This window comes from Sciurus vulgaris (genome assembly GCF_902686455.1).
Source record: "Sciurus vulgaris genome assembly, chromosome: 8".
In the NCBI taxonomy this organism is placed as follows: Eukaryota; Metazoa; Chordata; class Mammalia; order Rodentia; family Sciuridae; genus Sciurus; species Sciurus vulgaris.
In genome coordinates, this window is record NC_136468.1 from 122,768,853 (window position 1) to 122,791,992 (window position 23,140).

The 23,140-nt window shown below is 35.9% G+C and overlaps 1 long non-coding RNA gene across 1 annotated transcript in view; it reads left to right on the forward strand.

The window, feature by feature from the left end:
• The first annotated feature begins 889 nt into the window (after window positions 1-889).
• The window catches only part of LOC306668627, a 61,990-nt gene continuing 39,739 nt past the window's right edge, over window positions 890-23,140 (forward strand). Inside the window, exons 1-2 of the long non-coding RNA XR_013765918.1 lie at window positions 890-1,216; window positions 17,522-17,658. This is a non-coding gene — a long non-coding RNA (uncharacterized lncRNA). The remainder of the gene's footprint in view (window positions 1,217-17,521; window positions 17,659-23,140) is intronic.

The window sequence follows — 23,140 nt, forward strand, 5'->3', positions numbered from 1 at the left end:
TTCACTTAGCATGATATTTTCCAATTCCATCCATTTATTTGCAAATGCCATAATATTATTCTTCTTTATGGTTGAATAGTATCCCATTGTGTATATATACAAGAGTTTCTTTATCCATTCATCTGTTGAAGGGCATCTAGGTTGGTTCCACAATGTAGCTCAGTTCACAATAGCTAGATTGTAGTGTTGGTTTTTTATTAGTTCTTTTTAGTTATATATAACATTAGGATTCATTTTGACATAATTATAAAAGCATGGAATATAACTTGCTCTAATTCATTTCCCAGTATTTTTTTCCTCCTCCCCCTTCCCCTAATCCCTTTCTTCTACTCTACTGGTATTCCTTCTATTTACATATAATTTTTTAAATTAGTGCTTTATAGATATACATACAGGTAAAGTTCACTGTGATATATTCATAAATGTATATAGGATACTTTGGTCAATTTCCTTTCACAATTCCTCCATTTTACCATCCCTCCTCCCTTCCTCTGAGGCCCCTTCCTCCCTCTTTTATTCTCATGGGATTCCACACCCTTTTTCCTTTATTGATCCAATGGTGAGAGAAGTGTGTTAAAGTCACCTAGTATTATTGTGTTTTGGTCTGTTTGGTTCCTGGAATTCAGAAGGATTTGTTTAATGTACATGGATGTGCTATTGTTTGGTGCATAAATATTTATGGTTATGTTGTCTTGCTGATTCATGCTTCCCTTAAGCAGTATGAAATGTCCTTCTTTATCCCTTTTAACTTTGGCTTGAAGTCTGCTTTATCTGATATGAGGATGAAAATCCACACTTTTTTGCTGAGTCTGTGTGCATAGTATGTTTTTTTTCCCATTTTTTTACCTTTAGTCTGTAGTGTCTTTTCTATGAATCTCTTGAAGGCAGCATATTGTTGGGTCTTTCTTTTTAATCCAATCTGCCAGTCTATGTCTTTTGATAAGTTTAGGCCATTAACTTTCAGGGTTATTATTGAGATATGGCTTGTATTTCCAGTCACTTTGGCTTATTTTTTGTTTTCACCTTGAGTTGGTTTCTCCTTTAATTGACTATTCCTTTAGGATAGTTCCTCCCTTTGCTGACTTACATTGTTGTTTTTCATTTCTTCCTCATGGAATATTTTGCTGAGAACGTTCTGTAGTGCAGATCTCTATTTGTAAATTCTTTTAGCTTTTGTTTATCATGGAAGGATTTTATTTCATCATCAAATCTGAAGGTAAGTTTTGCTGGGTATAAGATTCTTGGTTGGCATCCATTTTCTTTCAGAGTTTGAAAAATGTTGTTCTAGGCACTTCTTGCTTTTAGGGTCTGGGCTGAGAAATCTGCTGAGAACATATTGTTTTCCCCCTATATGTAATCTAAGGCTTTTCTCTCACAGGCTTTAAAATCCTATCTTTATTTTGTATGTGAGATTTTCATTATAATGTGCCTTGGTGTGGGTCTGTTGTAATTTTGTACATCTGGTGTCCTGTAAGCCCCTTATATTTTGATTTTCCATTTCATTCTTCAGATTTGGGAAATATTCTGATATTATTTCATTGAATAGATTGTTCATTCCTTTGGTTTGTTTCTCTGTGCCTTCCTCGATCCCAATAATTCTTAAATTTGTTCTTTTCATATTATCCCATAATTATTGGAGGTTCCATTCATGATTTCTTACCATCTTCTCTGTTTGGTCAACTTTATTTTCAGGATTAATTATTTTGTCTTCATTTTCTGAGGTTCTGCCTTCCAAGTGATCTAGCCTATTGGTTATGCTTTCTATTGAGTTTTTCATTTGTTTTATTATTTCCTTAATTTCAAGGATTTTGGTTTGTTTTTTTTTCAGAATCTCTATCTCTTTTTTGAAATGATCTTTTACCTCCTGCATTTGCTCTTTTAACCATTTATTGGTGCAATCATTCATTGCCTGCATTTGCTCTCTCATCATTTGCTTCTCTGATCATTTTAATTATGTACATTCTGAACTCCCTTTCTGATATTTCTTCTGCTGTCCTATCATTGAATTTTATTGATGTAGCATCTAGGTTTGTTTGGGACACTTTCTTCCCTTGTTTCCTCATGTTGTTCGTGTATCTTCTCCTCGAGCAGTGTGAATCTGAGGTATTGAATTCCAGGGGGAATTCCCCCTTTAGATTTATAATGTCCCTGCAGATTTCCAATACCTCACCTTGAAGCGAGAGATCAATATTAGCAGCACACCATACAAAAAATATGCATCCTTAACCCAAATAGTCCCAATTAAGATATTAACCATATTGACTTTATAAACAGAGATGATGAGTTCAATTATTATCTACAGCATAACCAATAGGTTTGCAATAAGGACCACAATTTCTAATGGTAGACAAAGAGGATGAGGAGGGGTGTAGGATATAACATTAATGAGATAAGAAGTGAGTCTACAGAGGTAGTATGCCATAGGAATAGTGAAAGTGAAATTAAAAGAAATAGGTTGTTAGCATGAGAAAAGGGAGAAAGTGTCTCCAAGGAAACAGATAAGAGAAAAATAGAGTGAGAAAAATGTTAATAAAAGAAAAAGTAGGAATAATAATAGGTATAATAGGAATTATCATAATAATACTACTAACAAAATATTCTACAATAAAACTACACTGTAGTGTTCAAACTTTCAGTAGTCTGATGCCTAAGAGGAACTTGATAATGCAGTGTCCCAAGAAGGGTGCTGTCCCATTATGAATGGTGGCCTCCAGGTTGAGAATAATCAATGCTGGTCAGAGGCGACCCATGTGCTGATAGATGGTCAGCCATAGTGCAGGTACTAGACCGTATAGGTTGTGGATGCTAGACTGCAGACAGGTACTGGAGATGGTGGGCACAGGCTGGAGCATGGGCCTCAGCACTGGAGACCTTAGGTGTATATTTCTGAGGCTTCTTCTATCTCTATACATTTTTAATTTGTTTTTTCATCTTATCCCATATTTCTTGGAAGTTATATTCATGGTCTCCTAACATCTTTTCCTCCATCTCAACTTTACTTTCAAGATTATATATTTTGTCTTCATTGCCAGAAAATCTGTCTCCCAAATGATCTAGTCTATTAAGAATGCTTTCCATTGAATTTTTAATTTGGTTTATTGATTCTTTAATTTTGAGTATTTCCTTTTGATTTTTTTCAGAATCTCTATTGAAGTTATCTTTCCACTTCCTGTATTTCCTCTGTGATTTCATTCCTTACATTATCTTTTCCCTCACAGATCAGTTTATGAATTTTCTAATTTCTTTCTCTGACATTTCTTCCACTGTGGTGTGAGTGGATCCTGTTATTGAGGTATTTTTGTTTGGGTTGGTTTGTTCCTTTGTTTTTTCATGTTTGTGTGTCTACCCATCTACCAGTATGAATCTGAGGCACTAGAATTATTACTCTGAACTTCTAGCATCCCTGAAGGTTTCCAGTACCTCATAATTTAGGGGGAGACAAATTATAACAGCAACCAAGGCAAACACTAACCCAAATAGTTCCTATTATGACAGTTACAATGTTAATTGTCACAATAAATATAAATGATGTGATCAGCTATTGTCCATAGCCAAAACAGTAAGTCTGCAAAGAGGTTTGAAAAGTCTAAAGGTGAACAGGGAGAGCACAGAAGTGAGATAGGAACTTCTCCAGAAGTGAGAAGTGATGATTATGAGGGAGGAGGAGAGAAAAAAGAAGTAAAAAAAAAAAATTAAAGGAACAGTGAAAAGAGAATAGAGTGCTGTTAGCAAAAGAAAAGGAAGAAAGAGAATTAAGGGAAAATGGCAAAGTGGGAGAAAAGAACAAAACAAAACTGAAGTGCACTAATCAAACATCCTATCCCTCAGAAGACTGAGCCATGAAAATAACTGCCTTCAAAATGCTGGAAATGAGAAAAAAGTGATAAATACATATGTGTCTATGATCCATTCAGCTCAGATCCAAAAGAAAAAGTTCTCAATGAAAAGTTAAGAATTTTTTCCACTGTAGTAGTGAGAATTTGTCAGAATATATGTTCATTTTCTATTCCCAATTACCTTTCTTCTCATTTCTACTTGAAGTATGTAGGGCATATAAGAATATTGACGTGTCAAATTCTTTCTCTTTTTGAATTGCTCATCAAGTTTCTCGTTGGAGTTCAGTAATTCTCAGCTTCTTGTCTGTGCTAGGGAGGGTGGGCTGGAGTGTGATGTCTGTTCCATCCTAATGGCTGGGTTGCTGTGGTGTTCCATAAGAAGAATTCATAAAAGGAGCTCCTGAAGGTGGGGTTTAGTTCTTGGCAGGCTCCAGGTTATTCTCTGAAGGGTTATTGGTCTGTAATTTTAAATTGGTGTGCTTCCAAGGTCCCAGCAACTACTGGTCCACACTTGGAGTGGCGTCCACTCATGTGATAGAGGAGCCAATCTTTTGCCCCCTGTCACCTGCAGATCATCCTTTTCTGAACTCATGTTCAGTTATTTCTGCCCCTTACCTTTCAAATTTCTGGCCATGTGTGGCCCTCAGAACTGGTCCTGTGAGTTGCCAGACTCAAGGGAATTGGGGGAGATGGGCGTGTTTCCACCACCCATATTCCTCTGGGTAAAACCCTCTGTCTTATTTTCTCCTGGCCTTATAGGCATACTTTATGATATGCAGTGTGAGTGTGTCAGTCTTATTTATCAGTTCCAGATTAGGTCTTCCAGGATTTGGCACCCATGGCTGCTGGCTGCTACCATATGGTACCTGTAGAATGACTCCTTTATCTCTTCTCCAAAGCCAACTGGGAGAGAGGCAGCTTCTTTCGGCACAAGGGTATTTGTGCAGCACACTTTCTAGGTCAGTCCAGCAGTGTCTTTGTTTGTTCTCTGATCTTTCCATACCAAGACATTCCACAGGCCTCCTAAAAATATGGGTTCCCTTTATTCTGTTATCCCTCCACTTTGCCAGAGAAGGGACAGCAGCTCTGACAGGCAGCAGAGTTGCTGAGGAATTTCTTCTTTATTCTGTTATATCTAACCTCCTGAGTCCCTGATTTGCTTTGAATGTACAGTATTAATTTCCAGTAGCATCCCTTTTTTCCACCCACATTACTGAGAAGCTGTCCACTTTCTTGGTTCCTGAGTGGCCTGGAAAGCAAACCCCCAATTTCCTACATCTTGCTCCTCCCTTCATTTCTTCTTCATGAAATATTTTATTGAATATATTTTGTAGTGCAGGCTTTCTAGTTGTCAATTCTTTTAACTTTTGTTTATTGTGGAAGGTTTTTATTTCATCATCAAATCTGAAACTTAATTTTGCTTCAGATTTGTTCTTGGCATCCATTTTCTTTCAGAGCTTGGTATATATTATTTCAAGACACCCTAGATTTGAGGGTCTAGGTTGAGAAATAAGCTGAAATCTGGATTGGTTTCCCTCTAAACATGACCTTTTATTTTCCTAGTGGGCTTTAAAATTCTTTCCATATTTTGTATGTTGGACATTTTCATAATAATATGCCTTGGTGTGTGTCTGTTGTAGTTTTATATATTTAGATTCCTGTAAGTTTCCTGTATTTTTCATTTCATTCTTAAGGTTTGGAAAATTTTCCAACATTATATTTGTTGAAAAGATTGTGCATTTCTTTAGCTTGTATTTCCAAGTCTTCATTTATCCCTATGAATCTTAAATTTGTTTAATGTTACTTCAGATTTCATGAAAATTCTGTTCATAGTCTCTTAAAATACTTTCTCCATGACCAACTTTATTGTCAAGATTGTATACTTTGTGTTTGTTGCTTGAGAATTTATCTTCCAAGTGGTCTAGACTATTGGGTATGCTTTCCATTGAATTTTTAATTTGGCTTATTGATTCCTTTATTTGGAGGATTTCCAACTGGTTCTTTTTCAGAATCTCTATCTTCCTGTTGAAGTTGTTGAAGTAATCTTCCACTTCTTATATTTTCTGTCTGCTTTCACTCCTTACATCATCTTTTACCTCATATATACGTTTAACTATGAATTTTCTAAATTCCTTCTCTGACATTTCCTCCACTGTGGTGCCAACACTGTCTGCTGTTGAGGCATTCTGGGTTGTTTGGGATGGTTTGTTCCCTTGCTTTTTCACATTGTGCATCTACCCAGCTATCCGGATGAATCTGAAGCTGCAGATTCTCCCCTATGAACTTAATAGTGTCCCTGTAGGTTTCCAATACCTCACAGATTAGGGGGAGATGAATAATAGCAACAACCTATGCAAATAATATGTAATATTAAACTAAGGAACTGGTTCTATTATGACATCTACAATGTTAATTGGCACAATAAACAGAAATGGTAGGATCTGCAATTTCCCTCAGTAAAAATAGTAAATAATCATGTGTTATATATGGCATAAAAATCACACATTAGGTATCATCTATGACTTCCACAGAATAATTGCAACATGATTAGTGGTGGGGGCAGTCATCACATAAACCAATTAGTGCTAAAAGATATCAATAACAGTTAATTAAAAGGAATGAAGTAGAGATAGGTGGGTAGAAAATAGTTTGCAATTTCAAAAGGTGAACAGGAGAATGCAGAAGTGATGTAGGATGTGATGGTTATGAGGAAGGAGGAGAAACAGTATTTTAAAAAATTAAAAGAATAGAGAAAGAACATTCAAATTTCTTTTTGAATGAAAAGAAAAAAGAGAAAGAGAAACAAGGAAATAGATGTCAAAAACAAGCAAAAATAATATGCAAATCAAAACCCTACCCCTCAAAATACAGAGCAAGTAAAATAATCACCTTCAAAAATACTAGAAATGAGAAAAAGGAAACCAATATGTATATGTATAAATTTCCATGAATCATTCAGAACACACACAAAAGAGAAGAAGAAAAAAAAAGACTCTTGGTTAAAAATCAAGGAATCATTTTCACTGTAGTGGCTAAAAAGTCATTGAGAATATGTTCACTCTCTGTGTCCAACAGTTTTGTTTCTTCTTGAGATATGTACTGAGCACAGGAGTCATGGCTATGGGACCTTCTTTTTGTGTTGCTTACCAAGTTGCCAGTTGGAGTTCAAAAATTCTCAGCTTGCCTTCTTGACACTATGAGGTAGGGTGAGATGGGAAGTGCTGTCAGCTGGGGTTTGTTTGCATAGACCAGATGAATGCACTCCCAGGGTGGTGTCACTGCAGAGTGGTGAGGGGAGTGGTATAGGTGGAGTTCCTGAAGGCAGGGCTTAGATCTAGTCAGTCCCCAGGTGCTTTGTTTAGAGGCAACTCAATTGGAGACATTAAATCAACACACTTCTAGGACTCAACAGTTGCCAATCCACACAGGGAGACTTACCCCAAGAATTTACCCTGGGTTCCACTTGTGAGATCAGGGAGCCAATCCTTTGCCCATTCTGCTGCCCCCACCTTTCCTGGGTTTAGTCCCTGAGTGTAATCACACTCACCCATTCAAATTCCCAACCCACTTCAGCTGGTCCTGTGAGCCTCCAGACACAAAGTGGGGGAGGAAGCCAGACTCTTCTTGGCTTCTCTGACTTGTATTATCTTTGGTAAAATACTCTCCCTGCCTGTTTAGCTCTTGGTTTGTTTGGCACAGTCTAGGTCATGCAGCAGGTGTCTTCCAGGACTTTGTATCAGACCCAGCTCAGGTCTCCTGGATTCCAGATCCCATAACTGCCAGGCAACACAATGCAGTTGCCTCAAGTTATCTCCTGCCTTATCAGGACATTTGGAAAACATGACACATCTTTCATGCACCGGTATATTGTGCAGGCTGCCCCTCTGATCTCAAGATTTTCCACTCTGAGACTGTACATAATATTTCTCAGTAGGTTCCCTCCTGTGCTGGTTCCCACTGGCAGCCTACCTATGATGTTGTCCCTTTTCTTTGTTTAATGCACCCTGACTTTCTAAGTCTCTAAGGCACTCTGACTACCCAATAGTGAATTTTAGTGAAATCCCTCTTTCACCCACCTTGCAGAGTTGTTTTCCTGCTGCTTAAATCCCAGGTCACCAAGCAACAAAAAATAAAGTTTTCTTCTAGTCTGTCATCTTGTGGTCTCCCTGGTTCTGCTCTTTTTACTAGAATTGCTTTGACTATTTTGGTTCTCTTATTCTTCCAAATGAATTTTAGTGTTTACAATTTTCCCTATAGAGGTCTTTCATCTCCTTCATTACATTAATCCGCAAATATTTTCTTTCTTTGTGATTATTGCAAATGGAATAGTTTTCCTAAATTGTTTTTCAGCAGATTCATTATTGGAGTACAGGAAAGCAATTGATTTGTGTACATTTATCTGTATCCTGCTACTTCAATACATTTTTTTGTTAGCTCTATAAGTCTTCTAGTGGAGATTTTTGTGTCTTATAAATATAAGATCATGTCATTAGCAAACAGATAATTTCACTTTTTCCCTGTTTGTATCCTTTTAATTTTCTTCTCTTGCCTGATTGCTTTGAATAGAGTTTCAACAACTTTGTTGAACAGGAGTGCTGAAAGTGGACATCCTTGTCTTGTTCCTGTTTTTAGAAGAAATGCTTTCAGTTTTTCTTAATTTAGTATGATGTTGGCATTGGTTTTGCCATATATGACCATTACAGTGTTGAGGTAGGTTCATTCTCTGCCTAGTTTCTCTCAGCTTTAAACGTGAATGGGCATCAGGTTTGTCAAAATATTTTTCTGCATCTATTGAGATTATCATGTGATTCTTGTTCTTAATTCTATGTTGTGAAATACACTCACTTGTTTGCATATTTTGAACCAATATGCAAACATGCAACTCTAGAATAAAATACAAATGATCATGGGGCATTATCTCTTAATACGTTTTTGAATGGGATTTGCTAATATTTTATTAAGAATTTTTTCATCTATGTTCTTCAGAGACATTAGTCTGATACTTTCTTTTCTGCATGTGCCTTTGTCTTATTTTGATATCAGGGTGAGTTTTGCAGTATTTCTTTTTTTCTCTCTCATGGAATAATTTAAGAATTGGTATTAGTTCTTCTTTAAAGGTCTGGTAGAATTTAACTGAGAATTTGTCAAGTCCTGAGCTTTTCTTTGTTGGAAAACTTTTGATAGCTACTTCCATTTTATTGCTTGATATTGGTGTGTTTAAGCTTTCCGTATCCTCAGGGTTTGATTTAGGTAGGTCATATGTCTCCAGGAATTTGTCAATATCTTCAAGATTTTCTAACTTAAGTATAATTTTCAAAATAGTTTTTAATCTTTCAGTAGTGTCTGAGAAGTCATTAATTTTATTAATTTGGGCCTTCTTTCTTTTGGGTAGTTTGGCTAAAGGTTTATCAATCTTGTTTATCCTTTAAAAAATCAATTTTTTTTCACTGATCTTTTGTACTGTTTTTATTCTCAATTTATTGATTTGACACTGATTTTATAAATGTTTTGTCTTTTACTGATTTTGGCATTAGTTTGTTCTTCTTTGTCTAGGACTCTTAGATGTAACATTAGGTTGTTTATTTGGTATCTTTCTATTTATTTTCCAAGATAATACAGAATTTTACTATATGTAGCTATATTTTTAATAGCTTGAATACTTGTGTTTCAATGTGTGGTAACATTATGGTGCTAACCCCACTGATCATTGGTTATAGACACGATAAAAATTATGATGGTTTGTCTGAAATAAACTTGTTTTTTGCCTTTTATCTTGGTGTAATTATTAATAATGCCTCCTATCACTTTCAAAAATCCCTTTGGGTGATATATTACAAGGTGATTCAAGTTTCGTATATCATTTCTAATTTTTCTCTATTATGAGCACCACTTAATATATTTATATTATTGTGGCTAAGTCTTTACATGAAATTTTTATAAGACATGATCAAAGTATGTTTTACATTTCAAGTTTTTGGTATATGATGCTTTTCCTTTTAGAAAGACAATATAAATTTACCCTCCCATCAGCAATAATCAGAAGTCATTTTCCAAAATCTTAACAAACATGGTAGTGCCATTAACTTTTTAAAAATTTGTTTTCAGTTTTACATGACAGTAGAATATATTTTGACATATTATACATGCATGGAGTATAAATTCCTATTCTTGTGGTTGTACATGATGCATAATTATACTGGTCATGTATTAATATATGAACATAGGATATTTATGTCTGATTCAGTCTACTTTCTTTCACACTCTATCCCCCACCCTTCCCTCCACTTTCCCTTGTGCAATAGGGTGAACCTCAACTTCTCCCTCTATCCCACCTATTGTGAGTCAGCATTCACGTAACAGTCAGCCTTTGGTTTTTTGGGATTGGTTTATTTCACTTAGCATGATAGCCTCCAGATCTGTCCATTTAGCAACAAATGCCATAATTTCATTCTTCTTTATGACTGAGTAATATTCTATTGTATATATATGTACCACATTTTCTTTATCCATTCATCTTTTGAAGGGCACCTAGATTGGTTCCATAGCTTGGCTATTGTTAATTAAGTGACTATAAACATTGATGTGGCCATGTCACTGTAGTTTGCTGATTTTCAGTGCCAAGGAGTGGGATAACTGGGTCAAATGGTGGTTCCATTCCAAGTTTTCTGAGCAATCTCCATACTGCTTTTCAATTTGTAGTCCCATCAGCAATGTATGAGTGTATATTTTCCCCCACATCCTCACCAACACTTATTGTTACTTGTATTCTTGATAGTTACCATTCTGACTGGAGTGAGATGTAATCTCAGTGTAGTTTTAATATTCTAATTAAAGAAATTAATTAGAGAAATTCTATTCTCTAATTGCTAGTGTTGTTGAACATTTTTTCATATATTTGTTGACCATATTTCTTCTGTAAAGTGTTCAGTTCCTTTGCCCATTTATTGATTTGGCTATTTGTTTTTGTTTTTGTTTTGTTTGTTTGTCTTTGGTGTTAAGGTTTTTGAGTTCTTTATATATCCTGGAGATTAATGCTCTATTTGAGGTGCAGGTAGAAAAGATTTTCTCCCACTCTGTAGGCTCTCTGTTCACATCCTTGATTATTTCCTTTGGGGTAAGAATCTTGTTAGTTTGATACAATCACAATTATTGTTTCCTGATTTTACTTCTCATGCTTTAGGCATCTCGTTGAAGAATTTGGTTTCTAGGCTGCCATGATGGAGTGGTGGTCCTACTTTTTCTTCTAGTAGGCACAGGATCTCAGGTTTAATGCCTAGGTCCTTGATGCACATAGAGTTGAGTTGTGTGCAGGGAAAAGATAGGTGGTCTAATTTCATTTTAGTACATATGGATTTCCAGTTTCCCCAGCACCATTTGCTGAAGAGGCTATCTTTTCTCCAGTGTATTTTTATGGTGCCTTTGTTCAGTATGAAATAAATGTATTTATGTGGGTTTGTCTCTGTTTTCTATTCTGCACCATTGGTCTTCATGTCTGTTTTGGTGCCAATACCAAGCTGCTTTTATTACAATAGTTCTGTAGTACAATTTAAGGTCTGATTTTGTGATGTCTCCTGCTTCACTTTTCTTGCTAAGGATTGCTTTGGCTCTTCTGGGTATCTTATTTTCCTGAATGAATTTCATGACTGCTTTTTCTCTTTCTATGAAGAGTACCATTGGAAACTTAATAGGAATTGCATTAAGTCTGTGTAGTGCTTTTGGTACTATGGCCATTTTGACAATATTAATTCTGCCTGTCCAAGAACATGGGAGATCTTTCCATCTTCTAACGTATTTTTCAATTTCTTTAGTGTTCTATAGTTTTCATTGTAGAGTTCTTTTGCCTCTTTTGTTAGATTGATTCCCAAGTATTTTATTTTCTTTGAAACAGACCCAGATTTCCATTCTGACTACAGTTTTGCATGAGACTGGTGATGCTACCTTTACCAAAACATTAATATAAATCTATTGAGTTACATCTTCCCCTTAATATTCTTTACACATTTAAATTTGACATGATCTTCATGACTTTAAACATTTAAATATGAAGTAATTATATTCAAAAATATGTCAATTTTTATCTTGTTTCAAAAATGTTTCACTATTATGATATGATTATACTTATTTATATGTATAGATTATCATTGATATTTTGGTATAGTATCAATCACAGTTTTAGAATAAACAAATTACTTCATTGAAAAAAAAGGTTGATTTTGGTAGCTCATGTCTCTCATTGGATGACTCCCTTAACCAGTATGAAGTGGCCTTCTCTGTCTCTTCTGATTAATTTTGTCTTGAAGTCCACTTGTCTGACATGAGAGCAGCTACTTCTGCTGGTTTATGACTGCCATGTGCATGGTATATCTGTTTCTATCCTTTCCCCTTTGGTCTATGAGTATCTTTGAGCTGTAAGGTGAATTTCTTACAAACAGCATATGGTTGCATCTTTTTTTAAATCCAATTTCCCTATCTGTCTTTTGATTACAACATGTAGACTGCATTCTTGGTTATTATTGAGAGATTATTTTTATATTCTGCCATTTTAATTCTAATTCTTAATTCAAACTTCATTCTCCTTTAATTGACTATTGTTCTAGGACTATTCATCCCTTTGTTGGTTTTCAGTTTTACTTTTCATTTCTTTTGCATGAAATATTTCATTCTGTTTTATAGTGCAGACTTTGTGGTTATGAATTCTTTTAGTTATTTCTTATTATAAAAGGTTTTTATTTCAAAACATATTTTTGCTGAATATAATAATCTTGGTTGGCATCCATTTTCCTAAGAACTTGGTATATATTTTTGCAAGTCCTCCTGGCTTTTAGGGTCTGGACTGAGAAATCGGTTTAAATCCAAATTAGTTTACCTCTAAATATGACCTGCCTTTTTTATCTTGTAGCTTTTAAAATTCCATGCTCATTCTGTATATTAGGTATTTCATTATAACATGTCTTGGAGATCTTTTTTTTTTTTAATCTGCCTATCTGGTTTCTAATATTTCTTCACTGAAAAGATTTTGCATTCCTTTAGTTTGTATTATGGAGCCTTCATCTACCTTAATGATTGTTAAATTTGTCTCTTGATGTTATCGCAGATTTCTTGAATATCCGGATCATGTTCTCTTACAATCTTTTCTCTATTGTCACCTTGGTTTTCAAGATTATGCACTTTGTCTTCAAGGCCTGAAAATCTATCTTTAAAGTTATCTACCTATTGGTGATGCTTTCCATTGAATTTTTAATTAGGCTTATTGAGTCTTTCATTTCCAGAATATCTCTTTGGATCTTTTTCAGAATCTCTATCTCTTCATTGAAATGATCTTTCACTGCCTGTATTTTCTCTAATTTTATTCCTTACTTCTTTTTTTAGCTTATTGAACATTTTAACTATGAACTTTGATGGAGGAGCCAGCACCCCAGCAGAGCATGTTCCTGCTAGGATGTGTGAACTGCCTGAGAAAGTAAAAAGTCTGAAATAATCAGTAAGAAATAAAGACAAAGCCAGAGTAGATTTAAGAAGTGGGGCACCTGATGGGTCTTCCAGACCTGATAAGAACTGGAACTGAACGAGTGAAAAAGGCTCCAATTCTTTATTTAAGGAGAAGCACATCAAAGGCAGAAATAAGGTTTCAGTGTGGGAGGGGTCTTGTTTCAGTGTTTGGCAAGTTATGCCCATCTCTGGGTGGCTATATTTGATCCTAGGATTGTGAGCTAAAACAGAGTGCCAGCATGATCTGGGTTTTTTCAAATCAGGGGATTTCACCCAGGAGTTCCCAGAAAAGCAGCTTTCCTGCCTTATATGGCTCAAACAAACCCATAATTTATACATGGCTTCTGAAAGAATTTCCTTAATTCTTCATCTGCCATTTTCATTACTGTGGTGTTCATGGGTTCAGTTGCTAAATTATTATGGTGTTTGGAGTATTTTTTCCCCTTGGTTTTTGATATTGCTTGCAGGTATTCCCATTTATTAGGATGGTTATCACTTGTTGTTTTATGCTAGGAATTATGTGAGCTTCTTTATCTTAAGTGCCCTGGGTTGGGTGAACACCCGATATCGATACTTTAATTCAACGTGTGGCCTCTGTTGTTCACGTATAAGTATTACTTTTAGATAAGCACTAAATCTCTTTTACTACAATCACTGAATGTCTTAAAAAATACTCGTTGGTACTGTTGTCCCCAGGTCCTTTAATCCATGTATAAACTTGTAGTGAGGTTCATTTCCTGTCTTTCAGTGTGTCCAGTGTTCTCCCTATGGCTTTTTCAGCATCTGTGTAGCATAGAAACTGGGGTCTCCTGAGTGTAGAATAAGTAGAAAATGAAATGTCAAACCTTTTTCAAAACCTTGAAGAACTTACTGATGTTTGCCCCTGCTTTGCAATTGCCCAACTTAGAAAAGTCATTTAAACTATATGTATGCACAAATGACAAAGAATTTGGCTGGGCATTCTTATTCAGTTATTAGTTAAAATTCTCCATCCTGTAGCTTATTTTTCAAAACAATTAGACCAAATGGCCAAAGAATGGTCCCCTTTGTCTCCAAGCAGTACCAGCCACTTGCAATTTCCTAAAAGATGCTCAAAATTTTACACTTGAGCAGCCAATTACCACATAAGTGTCATATGAGACTTAACCTTGGTAGAGCAAAAGGGCAGATATTGGCCAAACACTGGGGGCCTGCCCATCACCTGCCTTTCACCTACCCATCACCCACCACCTGAGGTCCACCTGCTGATCATCCACCGGTAGCCAACAGATTGACCGCAGACTGCCAGTGGATTGTCAGCTGCCTGCTGTTGCCTGGATGTCCACTGTCACAGGACCTGCAGGTTTGGTTACACGTGGTTGCCGCCATTTTGAGACAACAGCCAGGACCTGTGGGACCCCCAACCAGACTAACTGTGCCTCACCTCCAGGACTCCTGGCCAACCACGCCCACACCCCTAGATACAGATCCCCATTTGCCAACACATTTGGAAAACAGACCAGCCATCTTCGATTATCCTGGAAGCGGTAGCTCCCATCTTTAGGTGGGGCAAATCCCATCCTGAGACGCCTGCTGGAGATTGGAAGCACATTGTCAGGTACCTCTCATGCATCAGGCTACTGACTGGGAGGTGTGAATACTATATGACTGTTATAGTGTAGTTTTTTTTCTTTTTTCCCTCCTTTTTGAAAAATTTTAAGCTTTTATTTCTTTACTTTTCTTGCTCTATTTTCCTTTTGTTTACCTGTTGCCTCAGAGTCTCTTTCTCCCTTTTCTCATGCTAATAATCAACTTCTTTTGATTACACTTTCACTCTTTCTAAGATCTAGAACTTCTTTATACTCTTTTCTTATCCCATTAACAGTTACATCCTACACCCCTCCGCATCTTCTTTGTCCTCCATTAGAAACTGCAGGCCTTATTGCAAATCTATTTGTAAACTGTAGATAAAAATTGAACTCATTCTGTTTATTAAGACAACATTGTTAATGTCTTCATACGGGCTATTTGGTTTAGGACGGCATATTGTCTGTACTGGGCACTGCTAATATTGCTCTCCCCCTTAAAGAAGAGGTTTTGGAAACCTATAGAGTCACTATAAGGCTCTAGGGGAAAACTGCAATTCCCCAGATCTGCACTGCTAGAGGGGAAGATACATGAACAACATGAAAAAAACAAGGAAAGAAAATGATCCAAACAAACCTAGATTCTATATTAATAGGATACAGTGACAGCATGGAAGAAGAGATGTCAGAAAAGGAGTTCAGAATATACATAATTAAAATGATTCACGAAGCAAAGAAGGAGATAAGAGCAAATGTAGGCAATGAATGATAAACACTGGGAAGTTAGGTAATTATCAGGCTATTAGATATTAATTCTACTATTAGTTATTAGATAACTCCAATGTGACTCTCCAAACATCAACTTTAAACCCCATTGCCCTGCTGCCTATAGGTCCTTTTCTCTATCTCTTCACCATAATGTGTAGAAGTTCTTGATGCTTTTTTCCAGCTGACCAGATCTTGTGGACTAATAACTCAGACATGCAAACTAAGGATTGTTTATGTATGAAATCAGCTTCATGGATCATGGAAGGTGTAATGTTGGCTATGTAGTAGTGACTCTATAGGAGGTCATTGAATCTAACCCCCTCCTTGCAGGCACATCTACTCAAAAGGCTGAATTGATAGCTCTAACTTGATGCTTGAGTTTCAAGAAGGAAAAATGTTAAATATTTTCACTGACTTAACATATGCCTTTTTGATTTTTTCAAAATGAGCTCCTATGAAAGGAGAGGGGACTCCTGAACTTCAATAATAAGGACATAAAACATTCCCAAGAGACAATCAAACTCTTGGAGGCTGTCCTTATACCAAAGAAGGTGACTATCACATACTATTTTGGGCACCAAAAGAACACTATAATAGCTCAAGGTAACCACCTGGATGATTAAGTGATTAAACTGGTCACACAGTCATGCTTTGGCTCTCCTTATAACTGAAATTAACTTAACCACTTTTACCCATAAATATGGGAAGTAGACAAAAAGAGAGCTCAATAATAGGAATTGGATACTTCCTCTCACAAGAAGGTAAATCCTAAAAGTCATTTTATTATCAGAGAAGCTAGTGCTTGTCATAATTGATTATATTCATCAAAAACACTCATTATGGGCAAGATATGTCAACTAAATTTGTAAGACCATGCCTCAGAGGACCATGATTATGCCAGGCAATAGAAGAGGTGATGAATATCCCACAAGAACACAATGGGTGGGCCACAGAAGAGGCTCAAATGTTACTAAAAGATATTATTCCCAGGGATAGTATTCATGACTCCAAGTAGAGTGATAATTGACCCGATTTTGTCTTAAAAGTAATGAAAAAGGTAAGTAAAACTTTAGGAATTCAATGGAAACTGCATAGTGCATGAAGATCTCAATTGACAAGAAAGGAAGAAAAGATTAACCATACTTTAAAAATGACTTCAGCCAAAATGCACGAGGTAACTAGTTTAACAAGGAAAAAGGTATCACCTTTTGCCCTTTTTATTTTTAATCTTTAATTTTATTTGTTCTAATTAGTTGTACATGACAATAGTACACATTTAAACATTTTGATAGATCATAAATGGAGTGTAATCTCTCATTTTTCTGATTATACAAATTGCAGGATCACATCAGTTATGCAGTCATACATGTACATAATGTCTGTTTCACTCTATGATCACTCCTTTCCCCATACCCATTCCCCTCTCTTCACTCCCCTCTACCTAATATAAAGTAACTCTATTCTTCCCTATGCCCCCTCTTATTGAGCATTAGCATCAGAATATCCGAGAAAACATTTGACCTTTGGTTTCTGTGTTTGTATTTTGCCCTTCTTAAGAGTGGCCCCAGAAGTGGGCTACAATTGAAACTTTATGAAATTATATATGTGAGGTTTCTTCAGGCCTCTGTGAGGAGGATATTTCTCTACATTTCAAATACAAACATGAAATTAAACACTTTGTAACAATTGCTTGACCAAATTTTAGACCTTATGCATGAGTTTGCCTTCTCTAGGACAAGCCCTCCTCTGAGGATGCTCTACAATATTTCCAACCAAGATGGAAAAACCAGAGACTGGAGGATCAACTAATAGAAAAATGGACAGGCCTTTACTCTCAATCACTCATTTTTCCAAAACTTGCAGGTGTTGAACCATGTTACCATGCCTGAGTGAAAAGGGCACCACCATAAGATGATTCATCTGATCCTCAGGGAACCCAAACAGATGAGTGACAAATCTTCCAAAGAACCCCAAATATCTCTTCAAGAGACAAGACCCAGGTAAGACCCTTGAATAATCATGCATTATACTGTTACTCATTACCTTCTGTATCTCTTCCTAAGTCCATGCCAAATACACCCCAACCTGTTTACAGACTGGGCTCTCAGTTTTTGAGGTTCATCTTCAGGCTGATTTTTCAGTATGTGGAGAGTTCCCTCTTTTATCCACTAGTGGACTGCCTTGGAAAATTCAGAAAGTCAATTAAACTGTATGGCAATGGTTTTCTAATTGCCCCAAGAATCAAAGAGAATATATTTGTCCATTCCTGTGCTTTGGTTTTTTTTTTTGTTTGTTTGTTTGTTTGTTTGTTTTTTGTGGTGTTGGGGATTTGAACCCAGGGCCTTGTGCTTGTGAGGCAAGCACTCTACCAACTGAGCTATCTCCCCAGCCCTATTTGTCCATTCCTAACAGGAAATTTCTCTTCCCCTCTTTTAAACAGGAGACTCTTACATGTTCACAACCAAGCCTGAAAAAAAGACAATGTGTTCGATCTAGTACACTCTGGGGATACAGGAGTGTACATGATACAGTCAGATGGATAACTGAAAAACAAGTTCAACTGAATGAGATAACTGCCTTATGTATTAAAAACCTAAATGATTCTTGTGTGGCTCCCCAGATAATTGGTTGGACCATGACAGATTTATAATACAATTGTCATTGTAGCTGAGTCTGTATGACCTGGCCTAAGAAAAACATTCTTTGAGAACAGGAACATGTCATATGCATGGAAATGGCTATGGACTCTGAAAGTTACAAGTGACCTTACCTTCTCATAACTTGGTTGGACAATGAACCCAGATATGCCCATACCTCCAAGGATAAATTATCTCCCAGTTATCAGCAACCCAGCCAACTGGGTTAAGGCCAGACACCAAACAAAAAGTGTTTTCTAGTGGATTTGCCCCTTACTCATGTTGTTCCAGGGGCCACCTCTATCAATTTAGGATCACAAGTGGAAAATTAGCTGAGCATATGGCAACTAATGTGCCATATAGATAATGAGATAATGAGATCACACAAATTCTGAAGGTGATCATCCAAAACTGGGTGACCTCAAGTGGGTTGACCATAGCCATGTGCTCTCATCAAAACAGAATGTCAACGTGGGAATCAATATCACAAAAGAGGTGAAAGACCTCTACAAAGAGAACTACAGAACACTAAAGAAAGAAATTAAAGAAAACCTTAGAAGATGGAAAGATCTCCCATGTTCTTGGATAGGCAGAATTAATATTGCCAAAATGACCATACTATCAAAAGTGCTATACAGATTCAATGCAATTCCAACTAAAATCCCAATGATGGACCTTACAGAAATAGAACAAGCAATTATGAAATTCATCTGGAAGAATAAGAAACCCAGAATAGCTAAAGCAATCCTCAGTAGAAAGAGCGAAGCAGGGGGTATTGCAATACCAGATCTTCAACTCTACTACAAAGCAATAGTAACAAAAACGGCATGTTATTGGTACCAAAATAGACAGGTAGATCAATGGTACAGAATAGAGGACATGGACACAAACCCAAATAAATACAATTTTCTCATACTAGACAAAGGTGCCAAAAATATGCAATGGAGAAAAGATAGCCTCTTCAACAAATGGTGCTGGGAAAACTGGAAAACCATATGCAACAGAATGAAATTAAACCCCTATCTCTCACTCTGCACAAAACTCAACTCAAAATGGATCAAGGACCTCAGAATCAGACCAGAGACCCCTCATTTTATAGAAGAAAAAGTAGGTCCAAACCTTCAACTTGTTGGCTTAGGATCAGACTTCCTTAACAGGACTCCCATAGCCCAAGAAATAAGAGCAAGAATCAACAACTGAGATGGATTCAAACTAAAAAGCTTTCTCTTCAGTAATGTGAAGAGAGAGCCTACAGAGTTGGAGAATATCTTTGCCACTCATACTTCAGATAGAGCACTAATCTCCAGAATCTATAAAGAACTCAAAAAGCTCTACACCAAGAATACAAATAATCCAATCAACAAATGGGCTAAGGAAATGAACAGACCCTTCACAGAAGAAGATGTACAAGCAATCAACAGATATATGAAAAAATGTTCCACATCTCTAGTAATAAAAGAAATGCAAATCAAAACTTCCCTAAGATTCCATCTCACCCCAATTAGAATGGTGATTATCAAGAATACAAGCAACAATAGGTGTTGGAGAGGATGTGGGGAAAAAGGTACACTCATACATTGCTGGTGGGTTTGCAAATTAGTGCAGCCACTCTGGAAAGCAGTATGGAGAGTCCTCAGAAAGCTTGGAATGGAACCACCATTTGACCCAGCTATCCCACTCCTTGGCCTCTATCCAAAGGACTTAAAATCAGCATACTACAGAGATACAGCCACATCAATGTTCATTGCTGCTCAATTCACCATAGCCAGATTGTGGAACCAACCTAGATTCCCTTCAGTTGATGAATGGATAAAGAAACCGTGGCATATATATAGACAATGGAATATTACTCACCATGAAGAATGATAAAATTATGGCATTTGCAGGCAAATGGATGAAATTGGAGGATATCATGCTAAGTGAGATAAGCCAATCTCAAAAAACTAAAGGACGAATGATCTAGCTGATAAGCGGATGAGGGGGGCGGTAAGAGGGGTTAGTGTTAGGGTTAGAGTTAGGTTTAGGGTTAGGGATAAGGAGGGTGGTAAGAATGGACGAAGGAAGGACTGTATAGAGGGAAAAGAGGGGTGGGAGGGTGGAGGGGAAGGGAAAAAATAACAGAATGAATCACACAACATTCCCCTATGTAAATTTATGATTTTTAATAAAAAAATGCCACAAACAAACCAAGATGCTCCAATAAGAGAAGCCACTGACAACACAATAGAAGAAATGTCCAAGATAGAGTTTAGAATGTACATAGTTAATCTCATCTGTAAAGTAAAGAATGGTATCAACAGTGAAATCAAACAGAAAATGCAGGAAGTGAAAGATCACTTCAGTAAAGAGTTAGAGATTGTGGAAAAAATAAGCAGGAATCCTTGAAATGAGGGAATCAATAAATCAAATTATAAACCGAATGGAAAGCATCACCAACAGACTAGACCATTTGGAAGATAGAACCTCAGACAATGAAGATAAAATATTTAATATTGAAAATAAATTGGACTGTGCAGAAAAGATTGGAAAAAATCCATGAACAGAACTTCCAAGAACCATGTGATAACATGAAAAGACCAAACTTAAGAGTTATCAGGATAGAATAAGGAGCAGAGACACAAACCAAAGGTATGCACAATATTTTCAATGACATAATATCAGAAAATTTCCCAAACCTAAAGAATGAAATGGAAAATCGAATACAGGAGACTTATAGGACCCTAATGTACAAAACTACAGCAGACCCACACCAAGACACATTACTTTACATATAGAAGAAAGCCAATTTGGACCTCAGCTGATTTCTCAACCCAGTCCATCAAAGCTAGGAGGATATGGAACAACATATTTCAAGCTCTAAAAGAAAATCAATGCCAAACAAGAAATTTATATCCAGCAAAAGTAAGTTTCAGATTTAAAGATGAAATAAAAACCTTCCATGATAAACAAAAGTTAAAAGAATTCACAATTAGAAAACCTGCACTACTGAATATTCTCAACACAATATTCTACAAGAATGAAGTGAAAAAAATTGAAAACTAGCAAAGGGAGGAACTACACTAAAGGAATAGTCAAAAGAGAGACTAAATCAAATTAAAAGTCAGAAATAAACCAAAATGACCAGAAATACAAATCATAGATCAGTAAAAACCTTGAATATTAATGGCCTAAACTCATAAATCAAAAGAGACTTGCAGATTTGATTAAAAACAAGACCCAACAATATGCTGTCTCCAAGAGACTAACCTCATAGGAAGACATCCACAGACTGAAGGTGAAAGGATGGGGAAAAAATCACTCATATGGATTGCATAAACAAGCAGGGGTTTCAATCTTCATATCAGATAAAGTGGACTTCAGGCCAAAGTTAATCAGAAGGGATAAAGACAGGCATTTCATTCTACTGAAGGGAATTATACAGCAGCAATACATAACAATTATAAATATATATGTTCCAAACAATGGAGCACCTATGTATGTGAAACAAACACTTCTCAATTTCAAGAGTAAAATAGACCACAATACAATAATACTGGGTGAATTTAATACCCCTCTCTCACTACTGGACAGATCGTCTAAATAAAAACTAAAGAAACTATAGAACTAAATGATACAATCAATAATTTAGATTTAACAGACATAAATAGAATATTTCATCCATGAATGAGTGAATACACTTTTTTCTTGGGCAGCACATGGTTCCTTCTTTAAAATAGACCATACGATATGCCACAAAGCAACTTTTAGTAAATAAAAAAAAAATGGAGATAATGCCTTGTAGTCTGTCAGATCATAATGGACTACAATTAGAAATCAATAATAAAATAAACAATAGAAGTTTTTCTAACACATGGGGACTAAATAATATACTACTGAATGATAAGTGGATAGTAGAAGAAATCAAGGATGAAATGAGAATACCAATACAACATACCAAAATCTCTGGGACACTATAAAGGCTGTACTAAGAGGAAAGTTCATTGCATTGAGCTCATTTATTAAAAGAATAAAAAAGTCAACAAATAAATGACTTAACATTACATATCAAAGCCCTCAAAAAAGAACAAATCAACACCAAAAGAAATAGAAAACAGAAAATAGTTAAAATCAGAGCTGAAATCAATGAAATTTAAAAAAAGAAACAATTCAAAAAATTGACAAAACAAAAAGTTCTTTGAGAAAAAACAATAAAATTGATAAAACCCCTAGACACACTAGCAAAGAGATAACCCAAATTACTAAAATATGTGATGAAAAGGGAAATATCTTCTGTATTTCAATTGTGTCATTGTGATAATTAGAAACTTTTATGAAAATTTATACTCCAATGAAATAGAAAATACTGAAGCCATTGACAAATTTGTAGAGACATAAGACCTACCTAAACTGAATCAGGAGGTCATACATGATTTAAACAGAACAATTTCAAGTAATGAAATAGAAAATGCCACTAAAAGTCTACCAATTAAGAAAAGTCCAGGACCAGACAGATTCTAATCCAAGTTCTATAAGACCTTCAAAGAAGAATTAATACCAATAGTTCTCAAATTATTCCATGAAATAACAGAATGAGACAAAAATCATTATCCTATGTACATGTATGATTACACAAGTGGTATGACTCTACTTCATGTACAACCAGAGAAACAACAGTTGTACTCCATTTGTGTACAATGAATCAAAATAAATAATTTTTTTAAAAAATCAAAATATTTACAGAGAAAAGGATAAAAGACTATCAAAGGAAATATTTTTACAAAACCAAAATAAAGGATGTAGTTTTTTCATGGAATGAGAGGTACATCATTATGAAGTCAATCCCTTAACATTATCATAGATTCAATGC